The sequence below is a fragment of the Castor canadensis genome, chromosome 12, assembly GCF_047511655.1.
Source record: "Castor canadensis chromosome 12, mCasCan1.hap1v2, whole genome shotgun sequence".
NCBI lineage: Eukaryota > Metazoa > Chordata > Mammalia > Rodentia > Castoridae > Castor > Castor canadensis.
In genome coordinates, this window is record NC_133397.1 from 56,963,602 (window position 1) to 56,974,271 (window position 10,670).

At 41.7% G+C, this 10,670-nt stretch overlaps 1 long non-coding RNA gene across 1 annotated transcript; it reads left to right on the forward strand.

The window, feature by feature from the left end:
- Window positions 1-601: 601 nt before the first annotated feature.
- On the forward strand, window positions 602-4,698 carry LOC141415041 (uncharacterized). The gene is made up of 5 exons (XR_012440068.1): window positions 602-682; window positions 1,058-1,331; window positions 2,438-2,557; window positions 3,460-3,578; window positions 4,608-4,698. It is a non-coding gene; the product is annotated as an uncharacterized lncRNA (long non-coding RNA).
- The last annotated feature ends 5,972 nt before the right edge of the window (window positions 4,699-10,670 follow it).

Below are 10,670 nucleotides of genomic sequence, written 5' to 3' on the forward strand. Positions count from 1 at the left end.
CAGTCTGGCCCATCTCCCTAATGTCCTGGCATCTTCTCAGCCTTACAAAGTAGCCTGACTCTGGGCCCTCGCTACTTGTGATTCCCAAAGTGGCATGACATAGGTGGTAAGGGTGTAACGAGACTTTATTTTAACATGATCCTTCAGACCTCCACATGCCCTCCTATAGTCACTGTGGAACACATGCTGGCACGGGGCCTATAGCAGAGAGGGCCTCTGTGCTCCTCAGTATAAGGTAGGGGTGAGGAGAGTTGCTTCAGGAGATGGACTATCTAGGTTAAATCTTGCCTGTACCACTATCAGAGACCCTGAGCCAGTAACTTAACCTGTCTGTACCTCATGCGTGGGTATATTATAAATGATACTCAAGTCATAATGATTGAGTTAATACACAAAAAGCACTTAAAACAGTGCCTGGTGAGTGAAAAGTGATGAAAAAGCATTAGTTATGGTCTCTATCCTTCAGACTCAGTTCACATGGGCCTGAGGCTTCCCCGAACTTGCTTCTTTTCTCGTCTTCCCCAGCACTCAACAAATGCCTCTGCTGTACCATTTATCATGCTCTATCATACCATTAATTTTCCAGTTCTTCTCTCTTATAGATTGTGATTACTCGAGGACAATGTATTGCTCACCATTTCCTCCAGTCCTTGTCAGAGCATCTGATGTGCAAAATAGATGAGTAAGTATTGTCTGAATTGATGGGAAGAGCCAGAGTGGGAAAAATAGCCAGAATTCACCAATACGTAGCTCTCCTCTCATTATTGAGTGCAAAGCAAAGCAAGGTTTCCCAAATCCCTCAGCATCTAGATGAACCACATCACTGAGTTCTGGCAAATGAAATATGTGTGGAAATGATGGGCACCCCTCTTAGGTCTGACCAGGAACTTACTGCACATCTTCCATGAGTCCTTTCTCTCCCTCCTATCCAGTTGGCTAGAATACGGAAGCATCTCAGTATAGAAAGATCCCAGACTCCTGAGTCACCACTTGGAGAACAGGGACCTAGACTTTGCAAGTTGTTGTCAGGTTTCTGAACTCTGACCCCGTTTTCCAGAGCAGGTTGTGTACTTCCCGGCCTGTGGGAAGCTATGGGAAGCATAAACATTTTCTGCAGGCTCCAAAGCATGGAATGGCTGCAGAGCCCAGAATAGCTATTTGGATCAGCCCCTATGAGAAACAGAGAGACCCAGAAGCAACTAAAACCCATGGAAAGATTGGAGATACTGGGGCAGAGTGGAAGTGGGGAAAGAACTATGCTTTACCTCTGGTTGCTTCCACTCCTTATGGCCTGCATCAAGCAGCCTCTCAGTGTGATTCTATTCTTACAGGTGAGTGACATGGAAAAAAATCTGCCTTTCACTTCACACAGCATCCTTCTGAGAAACAAGTGCAGTTCCTTTCTAGGTACCTATTGTACTAATAAATGGAACTGCTTGTAACACAAAGGCATTTATTTTCTCTTTTAGCTAATTTAACTTTTAGAGCTCTGGTGAAAAAATATTTTATGTTTTTACTCACCTAATGTGATTTTTAAGATATTCTTGGATTCAGTTTTGTTTTCAATTCTAGGAAATCAGTTTAATTCACAGAAGGCTCATTCATTTAATGGTTTTTCTTGCACGTAGTTAATGCTTAATCATTTGATCAAAATTTCTTAGTATCTTCACAAAGCTCAACTGGGGAAGATGTTGGATGGGGAAATCCTCTGTATTTGGCAAAGCCTCTTTCATGTGGACTAATTGAATGGAAATAGAAAAACCAGTTGGAATTGGTGAAATTAACTCACAGACTATTTTTCAACGAGGTTCTTATGGGATTTCGAGTTGATCCAATTAAATTAAGGAAAAGTATACACCAACATAAGTTTTTAGGTCATTTCCTTCATTTAGCTGGCTAGCAGTTGGCATCTGTATTTGTATCTGTGTATATCTGCATCGGTTTATATCTATCCTGTGAAATTCTTTTGGCTTCTTGTAAACTCTTTGACTTTGACACCTTTTGGGCATTGTCTACCTTTATTTAGTGCATTATGAAGCAGTATAAAGAAGCACCATTAGCAAAAGTAAATCTCAGGGAGGGCTCTGTATAATTTTAAAATTAGAGGCGTTCACTTTTTTATTTTTTGGTGGTGATACTGGGGTTTGAACTCAGGGCCTCATGCTTGCTAGGCAGGTGCTCTACCACTGAGGCTTTCATATTTAAAGATGGGTGCAATTCACTCTTAGGAAGGCATTTTTTGATTTCCTAATTATTCAGGTTTTCATTGCTATATGGAAGGGTTTTAGGATTAGATTAGCAGTGCCTTTGTTTGTTTTTGGAAAGGAAAACTGGCCCTTGTACAGACGCCAGTCCTATCCTGGAAAGCTGAGGTTCAGTGGTGACTGGAATGTACGATTTAAGCTTTTCAGCCTTAGACATGCTCTTTCCTATTCAGGGCACTGCTTTGCTGCAGGACAAGGGAGGTGTGTTCTGGAAGGCCATGTTTCTCTGTGGTGAACTTCTAAGTACAAAGAATGCATTTCACTGACTGCACAGGAAAGTCAACGGTGGTCAGGTAAAATGGAATATGCCACCTGTGGCATTTTCTTCTTTATATTATTGCTGTTTAGTCTCAGATAGGTCTTTAGTTGTCCATGGTGAAAAATAGAGGCCTTGAAAAACTTTGATGGGCTCATAGATTATCTATAAGACGGTTTATGAGTAGATTAACAACATAATTTATCCTCCAAGATTGTACACTTCAGAGTAGAAATGGGTGTTATTAATAATTATGTCAAGAAATAGGCAAAATGGGATTTTCCCCACATAACCTAGACACATGGTCATTCTGTTTGTGAGGAATGTGTATCTTTTACGTGTTAGATATTAGGGCCATAAGAGCATGTGGCAGATGTGGCTCCCTCCATCAAAGAGTTTCAGTCCTCTTCCGTAGTGTAGAGTGGGGCTGGGGACCAGCTCTCCCACCAGGGATGGCATTGCCCAGCTGCTTTGCATTCAGGTAGTAGCAAGGACTGCATCTTACCAATGGAATGTTTTTGGAAGTGAGATGTGTCACTTGGGGCCAAACAGCAGGTATGTCTTGCACTACCCTCCCTTTCTCCCTCCCTTGCCCCTCTCTCCTTCTCTCTTCTTCCTCCTTCTCCTCCTCCTTCTGAAGGCTCAAACCTCAGGGAGTCACTGTTGGGGGTGATGAAACCTTTAAACAAAAGACCTAGTTGGGGGTCTTTTGGCCACTAAGGGAGTAGCCCAAAGGGGATTATGGGACCTAGCCTCTTCCTCATTGTCTCTTCTCCTTCCTGGCCATGAGGTGAGTGGTTTTGCTCTATCACATTGTGCTACCTTGCCACAGTTCCAAAAGAAACAGTGCCAATGCATCATGGACTAACACCTCTAAAACTGTGAGTCCAAACAATCTTTTTCTCTTTATAAGTTGATTATCTCTGATATTTGTTATAGTAAAGAAAAATGACTAACACAAGACTGAAGAGAGAAGACTCCAAGACCCTAGAGGAGGGCAGAGCTACAAAGTGGAATGATTCTGGATCTCAAATGACCATGTGAAAGATGGCTGGCTGGTGAGGAATATTCATATTGTAGTCTTTAGGATACACATAATCAAATTACACTATATTAAGCCTCTTAGCTTTGGTATTGCTGTAGCAGCTAGCACCATTGTAGCTAATACTGGATACTTTAATTCAGTGCAACCACCACTGCTGAGAAGCTGTGATTGTTTTTTTATAGGGGATTCAAGGACATATAAGGTATGGTTACTGTCTTCAAGGATCTTAGAGAACAGATGCATATATTTAATGGTAATTACAATTTAAAGGAAGATTGGGTAAATTTTTAATGCAGACTTGAGATTCCTGTAGGGTATTTAAATTATACTATCTTGCATGCAGATACCAGGAAGAGAGACCTGGTATCAAAAATAGATGGATTGAGTTTACCATTTGCAGATCATGTCAGTCCTTTACAAACATTTAAGGACTCTTTGGAAAGTAAGAGTATCTTCCACCTATTCCTAAAGATACTCTTGAGTGTAGCCACACCACACCTTCTGAGGCCCAGCCTGCCAGGAGGATCTGAGTTCCAAAAATCTCTTGGCTGCTGCCTGTATATTGAGAAAGAAAGGAAGCAGGGACCTCTTTATATCTCTAGACCCCCTTCATAGTTTTCAGATTACTTCTGAACACTACATAGTTTGAGTATCCTACTGGCCTTGTTGTGTTGGCAGGAGAGTTCTCATTCCCACTGAATGTCCCCAGGCCTTCCCACCAGCAAGCAGGAGGGAAATCTCATTAAGTCTAATGACCCAAGTTTGGAGGCACTCAGCCCATTCTTGGTTTACCTGTGGGACCTCTGAGCTGTCTTAGGATTCTTTGCTTTTTCTGGGGTCCCTTGAGGGTGTCCCACTTGGACTCCAGAGCCAGAGCTGATATATCTACCACTGGGTACAGATTGTGCTGGCAAATCTCTTTCTACTCATGTTTAGGGTGATGACTGGGTTGCTCCCAGTGATGCCACAGGGACTGATATGGAACCTCTTCTATCCTTCCCTTCCTTTTGTCAGACTCATGCTCCTAATTTTCCTTTCCTAGTGAAGAACCACCTAGCAACACCTGCAGGGGTTTATCTGGAGGGCTGGATGCTACCTCCTACTGGATGTACTTGGGTCTCAGCTTTGAAGGTACCAGTTCACCCTCATATGTTGTTTCCATCTTCTCTCTCTGTCTCTCCCCCTGTCTCTCAGTTTTCTAGGGACTTCACTGTTAGAGAAATGAACTAATGTGTTTCAGGTCATCCTACTTTTGATAAACTAGGATATAAGAACATAGGATTTTTGATTCAGAATCTAGTCCTTGTCCCTCTAATCCAAATAAAAAAATTATATAAAAAAAGTTGGTCAGATGTGCAAAACCATATGCTAGGATTTAGAGTCAGTGGCACAGTGGAAGCTGCCTTTTGCCCCTTTCTGCGGGCTTAGGGAGGCATGGTGCCCAGCACTGGGAACCACAGGGCAGCAGAGTGAATGAGGAGCTTTGTCAGAGGAGTGCCTCAAGTCTTTTCTCAGTGTGAGTGGTGTCAGAGTTTTCGTTACTTTTGCTTGCGGTTTGTAACTGTCATAAGCATTAGTTCAGGCTTAATCGCCCGCCTCACAGTGGGTTCAGAGGAGGAACTGTTGTGGCCTCTCCAAATGTCTTTTATAAGATGCCATTTGAGGCCTTGGTGGATACAGCTGGGCTCTGTAGCACGTGGGAAGGAGAGACCCACCAGACGGTCCCAGCCCTGGTCCCTCTAGGTTTCTACCTTGGAGCGGGGTTAAAATACTCTTGGGAAATTGGAACAGTCAGTTTTTTTTTGTCTTTTCATTTGTTTTTAAAATCTCTTTCCTTTGTGGTTGTATATTCTGAAAGCATGCAGGCCCCTGGGCAGAATGTGATGTGTTTCTTCCCAGCTCCCTTGGAAAAGGCTGTCCATTTCTTAGGTGGGCTCCCAGCTTTCTCTGGACATTTATAAAGTTTCCTTTATCTCAGGAGACAGAGACAGCAAGATCGTGGTTCCAGCCAGCCCAGGTAAAAAGTACAAAACCCTAAGTGAACAAACAAGCCCAGGTCCACACACACAGAAAGGTTCCTTTATCAAATAATACCAATCTTGCATCTATTGGAGGCACTAATCCATACTGAAGTGTTCATGGGGAGTAAAGGGTTACATTATGTCACCTTTCTTAGAAAACATTCTCACATTTTCCCAGGGATTTCATTGTCTCAGTGCAAAGCCTTCTCTGACTAAGCGGAAGAATCTTCCTCTTCCTCTGATTCCCTGCCCAGGTCCTCAAACTTTAGAGAGCAGAGGAACTGATGGAGCCCTAGTAAGTGTACAGATTCCCAGGCCTGCTCCAGAGATTCTGGACCTGTGGGTGAAGCAGTGGAAGCATGTTCTTATGCTACCTAAGAAGTAAGCAGTGAATGTCACAGATCTTTCTCAGCTTACCTTCCATGATGCCTGAAAATCTCTCCATCAACTTCTTTAACAAACATGCATTTAATGCTTGCTATTTGGAAGGCCTTAGGCTTGGGTTGTAAGCCAAGCCTGAACTCTAGTGGAGGAAATGGGACACACACACACACACACACACACACACACACACACCCATGGAAGACAGCATAGGGGAGAACTGGGGTCCAGAAGAACCCTTGGGTAGTGCTACTCGGTTCTTGAACCAACAGCATCAGTGTTACTTGGAAGCTAGTTAGAAGAACAAAATAAAATCTCATGACCCACTCTTCTGCCTGTGAGAGTCAGTTCACCTGTGAGTGGCCTGTATCCCCTGCTCACATCCCAGGCTGCCCCTCTCTGACTTGGGTATGTGTAGGTTACAACTTGATGCTGGTATAAAGGACAAATTAGGAAATGGAATTTACCCATAATCCCATCATCCAGATATAACTGCTTTTATTATTTGGTGTATATATTTCCAGACTTATTTTAAAGGTATGAACAAAATGTATTATACTGTGATACTGTTTTTAAAATTTCTCTTTCCCTAACTTTACAATAATGATGGACGATCTTTTCATGAAAGTGAAAATACTTTTGCCACATTAATTTTAATAATAGCACAGTGTTTCTTTGTAAGAATAGATATAAATCATTTAACTATTCCCTATAGTGCAACTCTTTCCAATTTTTTAGACTCTCTAAACAACTTGAAGAAGACTATCCTTGTACATACATCTTTGTGCATATGAGATAATTTCATTAAAATTAATTAAGTAGGTTCCTTTTTATAATGTGTACTTCAGATGTAATTTGCAGAACATTTGTGTCAAAGAGACTAGTATAAGAGATGAAGACTTCCCATTTAATAAGGACTATTAATCACACTGCTACTCTTCCATTTTATAATCAAAAGTACACGTGGATAGAACAAGTTATGCTGAAGTATTTTTATTTTGCATGATTAATGGACTTAAGGCCATTGGTAAAGGGCTCTGTCAGTCACCATGACACAAATACCACTCTAGCAAAAGTGTGCTCTGGTGTGTATTTCTCAGATTGTCATTTGCTGAAATACATCTTGAATCTTTGGAAACTAAAGTGAGTTGCTAAACTAAGTGGAAGATCCACTTATGCACTCTGATTCAAATGTAAGTGCATCTTCAGTATCGGCAGGTTAATTAAGAAGTCTGCTGGTGGTGATGATACAAAGGCTGGCAGATGTTCAATTCAGATTGACACTATTCACGACAGAGGCATAACTGATGTTTATTCAAGAATCCTAAGACATGTTGCAGATTCCATACAGAACATCTGATATCTATAGAAAGCTTGAAGTAAAGTCCTGGGAAAAATATGTTCCAGACGGTTACAGATGTTCTCAGATCAAATCATATTTCTTTGAAAAGTTATGTAGCATATTCAACTGATGCTGCAGCCAATATGAAGGGACAATTTTAAGGTTTTCTTCCTGTTAAAAAATAATTGAGTCTACCAACTTTATGGGTAGTGTTAGTCACATATTTTGCCTTGTAATGGTGGATTTAGAAGGTGTCTGAACCTCCAGTTAATCCAGCAAAAAGTTCAGTCAGTTAAGTCCACTTAGAGCAATTTGCATGCTATAAGCCATGTAGAAACTTCCAGAATCTTAACTGAATGTTTTACCAAATCAAATACATTTTATAGGTCCTCAGGTATCACACCAGTGCATACATGATTGCTTCAGATGTTGGCTCTGAGGCATTAGACATGGTAGAAGGCTACAAAGAGAGCTCTAAGAAGTATGGAAAGGGTTTTGTCATTCCCTCACGAGAACTAATGGAAACTCAGGGGGGCAAATTTTACATTATAAAACCAGACCAATTCCAAAGGCACCTGAAGAATCATCATGGTGGCTTGAAGCCCTACTTATAGTCTAGTTGTTCTGACCATTTTTAAGTGTACTTGTCAGCATAAAACTTTGACCTGGTCATACCACAGCTCGGTTTCTGAAACCATCACAATGAGACACAGTTATTGTGAGTTTTAGTATTTTGTGAGTAAAAGGGGCTCTCAAAGGCAGATATGACATACTGATATTATTTTAGAAAGTTCTTTACCTCAACTGTTTTCATACATGTTTCAGAGTTGGTTGAGAAAATAAGTTGCCATTTAATGACACTTTGAAGGTATTAACATAATCTCAGGATATTTATTCACATTCCATATGTTTTGTGAAACCACCTCAAACATCTTTTGACAGTACTGGGGTTTGAACTCAGGACCTCATGCTTGTTAGGCAGGCACTCTACTTGAGCCATGACCCCAGCGATTTTTGCTTTAGTTAGTTTTTGAGTAGGATCTCATGTTTATGCCTGGGCAGGCCTGCACTCAATCCTCCTATTTACGTTTCCCACATAGCTGGGATGACAGGTGTGCTCCATCATGCCCAGAATTTATTGGTTGAGATGCGGGGGGTCTCAAAAACTTTTTGCCCAGGTGTCAAATGGCAATCCTTCCCATCTCTACTTCTTGAGTAGCTAGGATTATAGGCATGAGCCCCTATACCTAGCTTCAAATATCTTTTTAAAAAAATGTATTTCTAATCTGGGATAAATTTTCCTGAGAGCTGAAGCACCCACAGTGTGAAACAGAGCTTAATTTGGCATTGGGCAATTTAAAGAGTTATCAAAATTTGGTGTGACCTAGGCTGTGATAAGTAGGTATATCTATTCCTTGCCTGTGCTGCTGAATGAGTAGTGATTTAAGGAATCAGGGAAGAGAGACAAGAAGGTGGCATTGGTGGTTTGCCTGGGAAATAGGAGTTTCCTAGGACATAGGACTTTCAATTTAGGAACCAGATTAGTCTAACAGTAATCTCTCTGGAGGTCAGGGAATGGACTTGTGGAAATGGATCCATATCTCTGTCTTATCTTTTGGTCACCTTACCTTTTCCTTCTTTAAGGCTACCACTTGCCAATTAAACATGACTTTACCTGGATATCAACATGGAGGCCAGGTACACACATATGCCCGAACACACACACACACACACACACACACACACACACACTGATTCCTAAAAATACAGAGACCCAAAAAGACTGTCATACCAAGGGCTTGCTCTTCACAAGGCACTCCAATGCTGCTGAAGGTACATGACCCAGGTGGATGGATCCTGTCCTAGACATGTGTCTTAGGTTAAGGAAAATAAAACATAACAGCAAACAGTTCTATCAGCAGGAAGGGTGTGCTAAATGTTTGAAGAAATATACCTGCAAGTTCTAAAGGAGATCAGTGGCATCAGCTTTTGAGTTTCCTTAGTTCCTGGGTGGGTGGAATTTGTATTGAGTCTTGAAGAGTAAGAGGATGATAGTGCAAATTGCTGAGGACACAGTCCCTGCCCTTAGGTCATTCCCATTCTAAGTGCAAGACTGAACAGCGAAATTAGAGTCCTGGTGGGTTCAGGGAAAGGAAAGTTTAGTCTGATCTTTGGCAGGGAGGGAGGAAAGATGTAATGGTGGCAGGAGTAATATTAGTCAGTTTTATTGTCACTGTGATAGAATACCTGACAGAAACAACCTAAGGGAGGAAGACTGGGAGCAGGAGGGAGTGCTGCCATATTTCTGATGCTATGAGGTAACTGAGACATGGTGTGTGTGGCTGTCTGAGAGTGTGGAGGAGGAGTTGAGCTAGGAGGATGGCCCAGGTGGAAAACTCTAGAGGACCAGTCTGAGAGCTTATTTAAAAAAATATGAGGCCAATAAGAAATTGTAGAAATTTCTTTGGGGTGGTTGGGCGACATGTTAAAAGTACTGGTTTATTGTCTATCTGTTAGTCATATACAGGATAGCCCAGAATGGGGAGAAAAAAGAGGCCCCTCTTTGAGGACTTTTTCAACAATCACAGCATGAATGAGTGGGTATGGACAGAGCATGGGGTCAGGGTGGATGGAGTCAGGAGGAAATCTGGTTGACATTTTGAAAGAGGATATGACAAGTAGTTTTGGTGACAAATTGAGGAAAAGGGATGAAAGAAGAGTCAATTCACTTATCTTTAAAGTAAGAGTTTTTCACAATGATCTGTAACATTCCATTCTGTTCTGGGAATTCATAACTTCCAGGTTTCTAGACTTAGCAACTGGAAAAATGCCAGTACCTCCCTTCTTTCTTCTTTTCTATCACTCCAAACCTTTCATCTGGTCCCAGATATTGTATGGAGAAAGGCTATAGATTCATTTCTGGAATACTTTTTAGCTTAGTAAGAGGGATGGACACTTGAAGAGATAATTATAATTTGAGGTGACAGCTGCTATTGTGGAGTTATGGTCAAAGGAATTGCAACCAATTCTCCCTGGGAAAGTGGAGATAGTCAGCATGGGTGACCAGGAGTTTGTTAGGCTGGATAGGCAGGGAGGAGGAAGAAAACATGATGGAATGAGTGTACATGAGACTGATGTGTAGATCATTAGCAGGGCTGGGGCTTGGGCTGGGCTTGAGGCAAGGGAGGGAAGGAGGGGGAAGGAAGAGGGACCCGTGGCAGGAGAGTTAGGTTGTGATCAAATGAAGGAGGACCTCATTCCCTAAGAACACTAATGATGTTTAAGGAGAACAGCCAATGATCTGGTTTGTGTTTTAGGTGTTAATGCTCATGACTGTGGGAGAATACAGACTACAGTACGG